The sequence below is a fragment of the Lissotriton vulgaris genome, chromosome 4_1 (genome assembly GCF_964263255.1).
Source record: "Lissotriton vulgaris chromosome 4_1, aLisVul1.2, whole genome shotgun sequence".
NCBI lineage: Eukaryota > Metazoa > Chordata > Amphibia > Caudata > Salamandridae > Lissotriton > Lissotriton vulgaris.
The window spans coordinates 962,483,498-962,496,238 of NC_141691.1; the positions used below are offsets into that span (position 1 = coordinate 962,483,498).

At 52.3% G+C, this 12,741-nt stretch overlaps 1 protein-coding gene across 1 annotated transcript in view; it reads left to right on the forward strand.

The window, feature by feature from the left end:
* C4_1H18orf63 (chromosome 4_1 C18orf63 homolog) overlaps positions 1 to 12,741 on the forward strand; it is a 1,615,038-nt gene that overhangs the window by 1,393,858 nt on the left and 208,439 nt on the right. The window lies entirely within an intron of this gene.

The following is a 12,741-nucleotide window of genomic DNA, read 5'->3' on the forward strand; positions in this document are numbered from 1 at the left end:
TTGGCCGCGCCAAGACATAGCCAAAGGATTTTTTTGTCGGCTCGAGTCTGGTGTTCAAGGCCAGGGTCTCTCAACCCCAGTAGCACGAATTCCGGGGAGTCGTCAATAGGGTACCGCAGAATGTCTTTAATATGGGACAAGATCTCGGCCCAAAAGGGTTTAATGATCGGGCAGTCCCACCAAATGTGGCGGAAGTCCCCCAGGAGGCCGCAGCCCCTCCAGCACCTGTCCGTGACCGCTGGGTAGATGCGATGGAGTCGAGCCGGGACCATGTACCATTGCGTAAGAGTTTTGAAATGCGCCTCCCTCAGGAGTATGGAGTGATTAAATTGCGTCATGTCCTTCCAGAGTGCTGACCATTCTCCGTCAGTGATATCCCTCCCCACCATCTCCTCCCATTGCTCCATGTAGCGCGGTCGGGGGGCAAGGGCAGAGCGGAGCAGCAGCTGGTAGAGAAAGGAGATGGCCCCCTTCATGGCGGAGGTCTTCAGGAGAAAGGCCTCAAAGTCGGACAGAGGTCTCGTCGCAGCCTCCCGCACCCCCGGCGACGTGGCCCAATGGAGCAATTGTAGATGCCTGTATCGCTCCCCCGGCTGCACTTGGTAGTCCCGCATACAGTTCCCAAACGTCAGGGGATCGGGCCGTGGAATAGGTGAAGTAGCGCTCGGCAGCCCCCCTCCCTCCAGCCGTCAAAGGGGCCCTCGAGGAGCGCCGGTGGGAACTCCGGGTTGAAATGTAAGGGAGTAAATGGGGATGGAAAGGTCGTCCACCTCTCATCGCCCGCCAATGTATCCCAGACTTTCAGCGTAGTCCCCGTAGGGGTACTAATATACGCGTTTGCTGGGCGGTCCCGCTTCGGTTTCCACGCCAGGTCCCAGATGGACCGGCCTGCCACACTCCGGTCCATATGCAGCCAGTGTTTGTCGGAAAACTGCTGTGACCACTCCACCATAATTCTAAGTTGGGCCGCCTTGTAATAGAGGTGAAAGTCCGGAAGGCCGACCCCCCCGTCATTCCGCAGGCGTCGCAGGAGTGTAAACGAAAGCCGCGCCCGGCCCCCCTGCCATACAAATTTTAACATCACCGATTTAAGGTGGCTAAAAAAAGCGGAGGGCAATGGGATCGGTAGGGCCTGGAACAAGTACAGATACTTGGGGAGAAGGACCATTTTGATAGCATGTACCCGTCCTAGCCAGGATAGGAATTTTGGTTTCCATTTCTCCAGTTCCGCCCGCGACCTGGCCGAGAGGGGCGGGAAGTTGGCCGCGAAGAGGCCGCCCACCGTAGGGGTGAGATGAACCCCCAGATACAGAATGGAGCCCGAGGCCCAGGCAAGAGGCGTCGTCGCTTTCACCTGTGCCACAGCGGCCGGAGAAAGGGTCAGGTTCAGGACATACGACTTGTCATAATTAACTTTGAAGCCGGCCACCGCTTCAAACTCCAGCAATATATCTCTCACACACGGGAGAGAGTTAGCGGGGTCGGCCACCGATAGCAGAACATCATCCGCAAAAAGGGTGATCTTGTGCTGTTCCCCCGTGAATGGGATGCCCCTCACCCCCTCGTGCTCCCGGACGGCCAGCGCTAGGGGCTCAATGCTGAGCGCAAACAACAAGGGCGAGAGGGGACACCCCTGCCTAGTGCCTCGTGAGTGCCGGAAGAAGGCCGAATAGTGGCCATTCACCGCCACCCTCGAGCGCGGGCTGCAAAAGTTGGCTCTCACCATCGCGATAAATCGATCGGAGAAACCAAACGCCTGTAACGTGAGGAATAAGAAGCTCCAGTCCACTCGGTCGAAGGCCTTCTCAGCATCCAGCCCCACCAAGACCGCCGGAATGTGGAACTTGTCCGCCTTCTCAATAAGGTGGATTACCCTCCTAGTGTTATCGTGCGTCTGACGGCCTTTAATGAAGCCAGATTGGTCCGCGTGGATAATCGTCGGCAACAGGTCCTGTAGGCGACCTGCTAGAATAGCCAAGTAGAGCTTCGCATCGATATTGAGTAAGGCTATGGGACGGTACGAGGCACACCGCTCCGGGTCCTTCCCCGGCTTCGGCAGGACCGTGATCACTGCCTCCGCAAGAGTCCCAGAATTCACTCCAGGGCCAACCATATCGTTAAAGAGGGCGACCAGGAAGTCACACACCTCAGTCGCATAGGTTTGATAAAAGACTGCGGTGAACCCATCGGGTCCGGGGGCTTTGTGCAATTTCAAGTTTTTGATGGCAGAGAGGACCTCCTCCCTCGTGATCGGGGCATCGAGTAGGTCGTTCCAGGCCCCTGAGACCTGCGGAATCGATAAGCGCTGCAGGAACTCCCGTTGTTTAGCAGGATCTAGCTCCTCCCCCTTGTACAAAGCGGTGTAGAAGCGGCCAAAGACGTCCGCCTTCGCCCCATCACAGTGATGGAGCGTACCCGCAGCATCTCTAATCCCACCTATGTATTCACGCTCCCTCTTGTCCTTCAGTTGTCGGGCCAAGTGCCTGCCAATCTTGTTCCCACTGGAGTAGGAGTGCCGTCCCAGCCGCAGTAGGGTGAGTTCGGCCCTATTCGTATAGTGTGCCTTCAGCTTGCCCCTCACCGCCGTCAGGGGACGCAGAGTTAGTCTCGAGGGATTAGCTTTGTGCTCCCTCTCAAGCGTGAGCACCTCGGTCTCTAGCTCCTCCCTCTCCTTCCTACGTAAAGCGTTCAATTGTGAGTTGAGGCCCAGGCATGTCCCCCTGATCGTTGCCTTGAAGGCGTCCCACGTGGTCATCAGGGAGGTGTCCGACGGGGGGTTGCAAACAAAAAAGTCCCGAATGGTCAAGCGTAAGGCTTGATGGGATACCTCGTCCCTGACCACCGAAGCCGGGAAGTACCACTTCCGGTTCGCGGTGTCAGGAGGCGACCAACGAAGCGTGAGCACCATGAGGCTGTGGTCCGACACCGATATCGGGAGAATGGCGGCATCCAAAACGTCCCCCCTAAGTGACTGACTAAGGAAGACATAATCCAGACGGGAGTAGGAGCGATGCACATGGGAGAAGAACGTATAGTCCTTCACATCAGGGTGAAAAAACCTCCAGCCATCAACTAGACCCATCTCCTCCATCCCCCGCTGCGCAGCCCCAGAAAAGACCCCTGTGTCCGCCCGCCGCCCCCCCGAGCTGTCCATCTCTCCATCCCACACCAAATTGTAGTCACCCATCATGAACACAAGACCTTCTGCAAAGTCCCCCACCCTCACCAGTAACTCCTGTAAGTACCTATTCTGACCTGCATTGGGTAGGTAGAGCACAACAAACGTACATAGCCTACCCTGAACGTGCCCCTTGACCATCAGCCACCGCCCTTCCCTATCGTTGCGGACCCCCATAGGTTGAAAATGCAACGCCGCCTTAAACATTAAAGCCACTCCCCGATGTTTCGTGATAGCTGAGGACCTGTACACAATGGGGTACGCCCTGTGGCGGAGCCGCAGTTCATCCTTCCGTGCCAAATGAGTTTCCTGCAGCCCCACAACATCAAGGTGATGGTCTACCACATACTTCAGGACCTTCTGCCGTTTCTGAGGGGAGTTCAAGCCCTTGACGTTCCATGTGCCTATACTAAGCGGCATGATAAACACAAAACAAGGCTCCCGCTGTCAGTAATGCAATTGGCGCCCATATCGCAGTCCACCCCTCCCCCCGGCCACGTGCTCCCAAACGCTTCCAGAATAGTCGTCGGATCAACCCCACTACAGCATGGCACGCATTCCACCACTCACACTCCGCATTCATCCCCAAAGGCCACCCGTCACAGGTCCCCCCCCCCAGCCCCATGCTCCCTCAACCAAACCCCCCCCTAAACAATACAGAACATTGTACAGAATCAGAAAAAAAAGTGCAATAACCATACTCATTGAGATCAGAAGGCCGAAGTCCGTAGGAAGCCCCCAATCAAACAACAGGCCAGAGGAATGAAACCACTATTCCTCTTGGCCACAATCGAGGTCGTCTCCCACCAGAGTACTTACAGATCCCTCGATCAGAAGGCCCGAGCCTCTCCGGCGCCGATCCGCCATTCCTCGGGGATTAGGCCGCCCCAGAGCTATGCTGTGAGTCGGCCATCGTGGCCGAGGCCACCGTGGCGACCGCTTCTCCTCGTTCCTGCAGGCTGGCAGAAAGGTCCGGACGTTGTCTAGCAGGGGAACTGACGGGGGAGCGCCCCACCCTGTGCCATGAGCTCGAACGGCGGCGCCGTCGAGACGAGGAGGCCTCCGCGGCCTGCGATGACGGCACATCTTCCAGTCCCAAAAGCTCTTTTGCCGCCTGAAGTGTACGGATCTGGGCCAGGCGGTTCTCCCATCTGAAGATGATCCTGAAAGGATGCCCCCAGGAATAGGCGATGCTCCTCTCTCTCAGAAATGAGGTGACAGGGCGGAATTCCCTCCGCTTTTGCAAGGTGGACGCAGCCAAGTCCTGGTACAGTTGCGGCCGATGACCCCGGAACTGCAGCGACTCGATGGTCCGGGCTTTCCGAAGAATCCTCTCCTTAAGTCGAAAATCGTGGACACACACCAAGATGTCAGGGGGGGGACCCCCCCCGCGCCGTGGCAATCCCACCCGGTGCACTCTGTCCATCTGTATCTCCTTCGTGTCTGCGTCATCAAGGACCTGGAGAAACAGCTCCTGGACGTACCCTCGGAGGTCCCCCGCCTCACCGTCCCATGGCACCGCCCGTATTCGGATGTTGTTTCTACGGGAGCGGTTCTCAAGGTCCTCCGTATGTAGTTGCAGGTCCAGATTCTGCTCGGTGAGGCGGATTATGTCCTGCTGGAGCATATGAACATCGGTGGCCACACTCAGATCCCTGTCTTCCAGGGTCGCCACCCTCTCTCCTATGCCGTCCACGTCCCTCCGCACCTCCCGCAGGTCGGAGGCGAGTTGCGCTCTGAGTTCGGATATGTCCTCCTTGATTGAGGCAAACAACTCTGACATGAAGGCTTTCGTCGCCGGGGCGTCTTCGTCCGAGTGCTTCGATGACCCACTCGCCCCAGGGGAGGCCGGTTGTTGAGAGGCCTTCGAGGCGTTGTCCTTCCCCTGGTTCCGTTTGCGCTGCACAGTAGACATGGCGGCTCCCCGCGCCCTGCGCCGGCTCCACGTGGCTATGGAGAGTAGTGGGGCCTGCAGGCAGACCAAGTGTTCGGCGCCCCCCGTCGCCACCAAGGGGTCCCAGTCCCCCGCTCTCACACACTCAATCCGTGGGACCTCCTGTATCCAAGGCGGGAACCTCCAAGAGCCGGAGTCCTTCTGCCTCGGCCCTCCGGGCCTCCGTCCAGCACGTGTCGCACCACCAACGAGCGGGGGAGCCGCTCCCTCGCCCCGTTGCAGTCACGGCTTTGCACAGCACCCAGGCCCCAGGCCTCGAAAGTTCGAACAGGCCGCTGGCGCCAGCCGCTAGGGGAGGGCTGGATGGCGTAGATAGTAGAGTGCCGCTGGCCGCCCGAGCGCCACTGCAGTACCAGGGGGCCGGCGCACCAACTCCCCCTGGTGGGGTGCGATCCGGGTCCGGTCATCAGGACCTCCTTCGCGCAAGCGCAGTCCCGAACGGCCGTCCGTCTACTTCAGTATCTGCATGCGGATATGGGGCCCCGCCCTTCGCCCACACCGGGCCTCGATGTCCGGAAAGCTCGGGGTCTCACAGGCCGCGGGTTACTTTCGATCTCTTAGGCGCTCCCGAGGTCACACCGCCTCGGCGACCCCACCAAAGTCTGCCGCTCCGCTAGGCGGTCGCCACCGCCGCTGTAGGGGCTCGTGGGCACCAAGATCTTGCTTTTAGATGCTTTGTTGGATCAGCGCCGGAGCGGCACGGAAAGGCGTCCTACTCCGCCGCCATCTTGGCCACGCCTCAAGTCTTTGATTTTTCTGCTGGCGGGACTTGACTCGGTGCCCTTGGGAGACTTACCAGACCTCGGGCTGCAATGGGAGCGAGAGGGGTTCCGCTATCTTGGAATACAGGTGGCCCGACTGATTCACAGCTGCTGGCCCGGAATATAGATCACATACTCACGTCCTTACAGAAGTCGGTGTCATTTTGGAATTCTTTGCCACTTTCTTTGATGGGACGGCTGGCTGTCACCAAAATGGTAATGCTTCCTAGGACGTTATATGTCCTCCAGAACTCACTGTGTCCACTTCCCCCACGAGTTTTCCGCACTCTCAATATGCTGCTCACGTCTCTGCTCCGGGCAGGACGGCGCAGTAGGGTAGCTCTCCACACTGTTGTCCGCAGTTACGAGGAGGGGGGCCTGGAAGCGCCACGCTTTGACTTATATTACTATGCGGCACAGTTGCAGCATGCAGCATGTTGGTTTTCGGACGCGAATAACTGGGAGACGGGCCTCCTTACTGGTAGGGCGGACATCCAGATGCTACAGGTCGCCATATTGCAGGGCAGGGGGGCGGATGAGTCTCTTCCTTATGTTGTGCGTCACCCGGACGGCATTTGGCAGCAGTTTGTTGAGAGGGTGTTACGGAGAGCACCCTTTCATAGGGAGTAAGGTGCTGTGTCTTTGTCTTACTCAAAAGCGTATCCACAGCATGAGGTATCATTACTGTGAGATCAGTATCCAGAACGAACCCTGCTGATTGTTTGATAGAAACTGCCACCGCCGTGGCAGCTCTCAGGCAGTTCGGGAGAGCTCTGGTGACGCTATCAATAATAGCAGAGAAGTAAGCGCAGGGTCTCTGCTTACACCCGAAACCCTTTGTTTAAACAGAGAGCGCGCAACCTTCGGCCTTGTGTACCTAGAGCACGAAAGGCTTCTGGTAACCAGGAGTACCAAGCACAGGAGTAAAGCAAAGCACAATCTTTAATTGCTCAAAAGCTTGCTGACATGCAGATGTCCAAGACAAGCGTTTATGCTCTTCTTTAGTGGTCAGATGAAGGAGGGGTTTTGTTAGTAAGGTATAATTGAGGATCCAGGGGCGACAATACGAGGTAATATCAATGAAGGCACGTACTTCACGCTGGGTTTTAGGAACACCATATTAGTGATAGCAGCTATGCGTTCAGGTGTTAGTCTGCGACTGTCCTTCAACAGTAGGTGACCTAAATAGGTGACCTCCTGTTGACAATATTGAAATTTAGAAAAGGACACCTTATGTCATTGAAATGCTAAATGCAACAGCAATTTTACTGTGGCATCTTTACAACCATCCTCAGTATCATAAGCCACAAGGGGGTCGTCGATATACTGCAATAGCACATTACCAGGGGGAAGAAGCAAAGAATCCATTTGTGGTTTTTTTTTTAAACTCTTTTTATTTAACATTTGCATCATTATGCTCAATACATGACATTGCATATATTTTCAATTTCAATTTTAAATCTTTATTCGGCACTTAGAAAGACACCATAAAAGTACATACACAATAAATAAACATATTAAAAACAGATTTAGAAAGTGAGTTTAAAAATAAAAATAGGCTAAAAAATGCATTTCATGAACGAAGGGGTTGTAGGAAATTTCCTAACGTGGGGCACTATTTAAATAGCATTAGAGTCAATTATATATGCTGCTTGAGTTGGTATGGTTATTCCCTATATCAACTCATGGTCTCAGTGGGGGCCTGGGCACATGGAAGGTCAGCAAAGGAGGAAGTGACACCAAGACTAGTGTTTGGGTCGTCTGTAGCATCTAAAGTGACTACTGACAAATCAGGTGCAGCTTCTTGTGTATCTTGGATAATTGTAAATATTTGTTCCTTACCTTCCGTAACAAATAGAGCTTTAAAAGAATAGCATGTTAGGAACAAAATGGTAGTTTACATTTGAATGTCTGAGTTACAAATTCTAGTACGGCCTTGCCCTGGCCAACATACGTGTTTGCATTTCACACTGAGATCTTAAGGTCCCCTGTAGGATTTCCACGGTCCCCACACTTTTTCCCACTTCTGCGGGTATCCTCTCCCTTTGTAAATTACTTGTTCACCAGTCTAGTTCAATCTTCCACTGTTGTATCGTTGGTGGATCTGATTTACCCCATGACTTGGCTACATTTCTTTTCGCGACCCACAGAGATAGAGCAACCCAGATCTGAAGATGCCTTGAGCGAGGGTCTTCCTGAGATATTTAAAAGTATTTCTCTTGGGTTGACTCGAACTGTGTGAGATTTGACTTGGGTCATTATAGTTGTGATTTGGTGCCAGAAGGTCTGGATGACCGGGCAGTCCCATAATATATGGTAGAAAGTGGCTTCCAGACCACAGTTTCGTAAGCAGAGTGGAGTGGATGCTTTCCCTGTTCTGAAGAAAAGGGTCCTGGTGTAATAGGAGTGATCCTTAATTGAATCAGACTAAACCGGGTCCTAATTGATATTTTTCTTGGGGCTTGTATTGCTTCGGTCCATTCTTTTACATTTTAAAAAAAATTATTATTATTTTTTTAATCTTAGGTGGCACAGTCATAACATCCGTTTACATATCATACCGTTTAAATACGTTTCATACAGTATGCACTGCTTGTCTCTTCTTTTACAGTACAGTATTGCTTGTACTCTGCTGCATGTGTTTATATCGTTACATACATTAGTATCTACAACATTAATTTATTTCCATTTCTTGGGTCACTGTTGGTAGTTCACATATACCCCCTATGTAGGTGTTCCAGTCTCCCCATAACCTCATCCACTTCTTAGGACAACCCCTGCACACATATACAGTCTTTTCCACCACCATGTCTGTGTCCAACTCTTTGCACCACTCTGTGAGTGTGGGGGCGATGGCTACACCCCAATCTTTAGCAATGTTTCTTTTGGCCAACATCATTCCCAGTGTTGCCCAGGTCTGTGTTGTGGAGTTGAGGTCCATCGCTTCCCAAACATTTAGCAGGCAAAGTTTGGGCTCTGGAGGGACCGGGTTCCCATTCACCCTTGTGATGATGGTCATGACTGATTTCCAATATGACATTACTACATGGCAGGCCCATAGTGTATGGAAGAATGTACCGACCGCCCCACATTGTCTCACACAGAGCTGGGTGTCAGCTTTCCCTATCTTATAAAGAGTAGTTCTGGTGTAGTAAATTCTATGAAGGATCTTGGCTGCATGAGGCGTAGTTTGGATGCAATCGCTACTTCTCTGGGTGATGCTAAAGCCTCCTGCCAATCAGTGTCATCTAGCTCTCCTAAGTCCTCTAGCCACTTTTAACCCTTTCGATGCTCATGACGGAATGGTTCCATCATGAGCATCGGTTGAGCTGTGCTCATGGCAGAACCGTTCCGTCATGACCACACCCATTTGCATGGGGGCCCAGCACCGGAGGGGAATCGTGGGAGCATGGATGAGGTTATCGGAGCATTTGCAAGGGGTCGGGCATCTTATTAATAATCTTTTGATATGTCATGGAGATTGCTCTCATATCCATATGATCCGTCAATAATCTATCCTCTAATGGTGAGGCCTTGGGTGGAGTGATGTCAGGAGGAATTGCCGCCTTCAGGGCATGCTTGATCTGGAGGTATCGGAACTGCTCCGTCTGTGCCAAGGATCATCTTAACCTGCACCCAAAGATCCCCCACCCTGGAAATCCATAAACTGTCCCAATCCTTCACTCTTACCTAACCTTCCCAGCTTATCCGTGACCCAGAGGGGCATTGCTTGTGTGCTCTTATTGTGCCACCCTAACTTTTTGCGCACAATATTCCATACCTGGAGTGTGTGGTTTGTGGGGCCTATGAGGGCCCGGGTCTTGTTATAGAGTGCTCAATATAGTCCCTCCTCTCCCAACTCTAATAATCTATCAAGGCTGTAGGCCGGGTCCATGTGGGGGACATGTAGCCAATGGTTCGGTACAGTTTCGTCATAGGTATACGAGCTGGTTTATTATTCCAGAGGAGTTGAGTGACTTCTGTCTCTAAGGCTGGGAAATAGGACTGGGGGACCAAGAAAGGTGTATTTTGAAGGGTTTGAAGGAACCTCGGGAGTGCAATCATTTTAAAATGTGCCGCCTTCCCCAGGAGCGTTAGTGGCAATGATTGTCAGTGTTTAATGTCTCTTTGCAGCCGTTTCAGGGAGGCTGGGAGATTCATAGTCAGGAAGACCTCTGGGCCATAGGTGACGTGAATTCCTAAGAAGTAGAAAGTATCCTCAGTAAGTGTCTCATCACAGCCAACCGTTATTGCTGGTGGAGGCCCTTTCAGGACATATAGCACTGATTTTGTCCAATTGATCGTGTATCCTGAGTATCGTCCATATGAGCCACATATGTCTAATATGCAATACAGGGAACATCTGGGAGAGGCCGTATAGAGGAGGAATTCATCTGCATATAAAGATATTCAATCCTCGCATCCCTCAGCCCAGCGGAGCCCGCGGATGACAGGGTCTTGTTGCACCCAAACCGCCAGAGGCTCTAGTACAAGGGCGAAAAGAAGCGGTGACAGTGGGAAGCCCTTTCTTGTGCCTCGGTGCAGTGGGAACTTTCTGGATATATGCCCATTAGCCACTACATGGGCCAGTGGAGTGGTATATAGCAGCCTAACCCAAGAACAGAATTTTGGTCCGAACCCCAACTTTGCGAGGATGGTAAAAAGAAAGGGCCACTCGACCGTATCAAAGGCCATTCGTATGTCCAGGGACATCACTATGACTTCTTCTTGTATCGTGTGCTTACGGCCCAGCACGTTATAGAGGTGTCTCAAATTTAGGGCCGTATTCCTCCCAGGCATGAACCCTGATTAATCTGGATGGATTAACGTAGCTAGGTGCGGTGTGAGTCTATTGGCCAGGGTCTTGGCAATATCTTGGCCTCATCGTTAATCAGAGATATGGGCCTATAGGAGGCACACTCCCGTGCGGGCTTGCCGGGTTTGTGGATGGTCACTATTGTTGCCATTCTTTGGTCTCCCGGAAGTCTCCCCCTGTCCAAACTGGCCTCATATATAGCTACGAGGTAGGGCTTGAGTGTTGTTGCATTTAGTTTATTCTACTCTATTGGAATACCATTTGGGCCCAGGGCTTTTCCTGACTGGAGTTTACCTATCGCTATTTCTTCTGTTTAGAGATCTGCCTCTAATAGTTGAGACTCTTTCTCTCTAAGCTTTGGAAGTTTGATATCATTGAGTAACTCCTCCGCCTCCTCTTGTGTTATTTTAAGCACTGGAGTGTAAACCTGTTTGTAGTAATGTGCTAGGAGGTCTACTATGTCTTGGGGGTTCTGTGTAGTTTCCCCTGTGGTGAGCTGAAGTTCTGCGATCCACCTTTCTGCCTTTTCTCACTTGTCAAGCCAGGCCAGAAGCCTGCCGGCCTTATCACCAACTTCATATATAGTGTGTTGAGTAACGGAGAGTCATGTCTTTGCTTCCTCCCATAGGTGGTCTTTATACTCCTGCTTTTTAGGGAGTAGTAGATGGGTGCTTGTGTCGGAGGGGTCCTGTCCCTGGGTCCTCTCCAGGTCGCCTACCTCCTGTTCGAGTGTTGCCACTGTCTGAGCCTTATCTCTTTTGTGGTGTGTTATGAGTGAAACTGCCTGTCCACGGAGCACTGTTTTGTATGCTTCCCATAGGAGGAGGAGGAGACTGAGGGTGCATTCTCACTAAAGTAGTGTTCGGTGATATCGTTCAGTCCTTTCCAGATCTTAGGGGTTTTGAGGTACCCCGGGTTTATAGGGAATATTCGGCGTTGTGCTGTGGCGTGCCACGTGTATAGAGCGCTGACCAGGGAGTGATCTGAGATGCCTCTCGATAAATGTGTAACGTCTAGGAAGTTTCCTATTTCACCAGCCGGCACCAGTACGTGATATTTTCTGGATATGCTGTTATGTGCACCTGAGTAATGTGTGTATTGCCGTGCCTGCAGAAAGCGGATTTGCCAAATGTCTACCAGCCCTATGGTATCCAGGAAATCTGTTAGGTTAGAATGTGTCCGGTGTTGTTGTCGGGGGAGGGTGCGGTCTAGGGTATCATTCAGTGTAGCTTTAAGATCACCTCCTATAATTAAGTTGCCCTGTGGGAGTTGAAGTAGGAATTTGCTGCATACTGGGAGCGCTGGGGGAGTGGAGCGCAGGGGGTTGTAGACCGACACTATGTTGACCTCTCGACCTTCCCATTGACATGACAGTGCCGCAAATTGGCCCTGATCGTCTTTGTACGTGTGTTTTATGACAATCGGGTTTTGTTTTTTAATAAGGACCCCTACCCCCCGGGAGCCGGATGTAAACACCGAGTGTACCGCTAGTTTGAAGCCCCACCTGTTGAGTGCTTTGCAGGCCATCCCCGTTAAATGGGTCTCTTGTAGTAGGGTTATTGCTGGTGCTTTACGCTTTAGACATTGTAGGACTAGTCCCCGCTTGAGGTTATCCCCAAGACCATTAACGTTTCAGGATATTATAGGTAGATGCCGTGCATGTGTTCTCGCAGGTTTGGTGGGGTCAGGTGGCGTTGCCATGGAGAGTGTTGAAGACATGTTCTACACAGTCTGTATAGTTTTGCAGCAATGCACGAGCAGCATGAGTATATCTATGATGTGCCATTCAGCGTATAAAAATAAAGAACCCAATGAATCAAAACTTCCCCGATAAACCCTTGTTCCCTCCCCCCTCCCTGCAAGACGGTTTAAGAACTACCCGCCACCCCAACTTTGCTGAGTGCCTATTTCCCATTACACGGTAGCGTCGTAGGGGGAGAGAGAGCTCCTAGGTTGTCCCCCCAGGGCCTTCTCGTAGACAGAATTACCCTCTTAGCCTTACTTAGGTGGCCATAGTAAGATGTCGGGAACC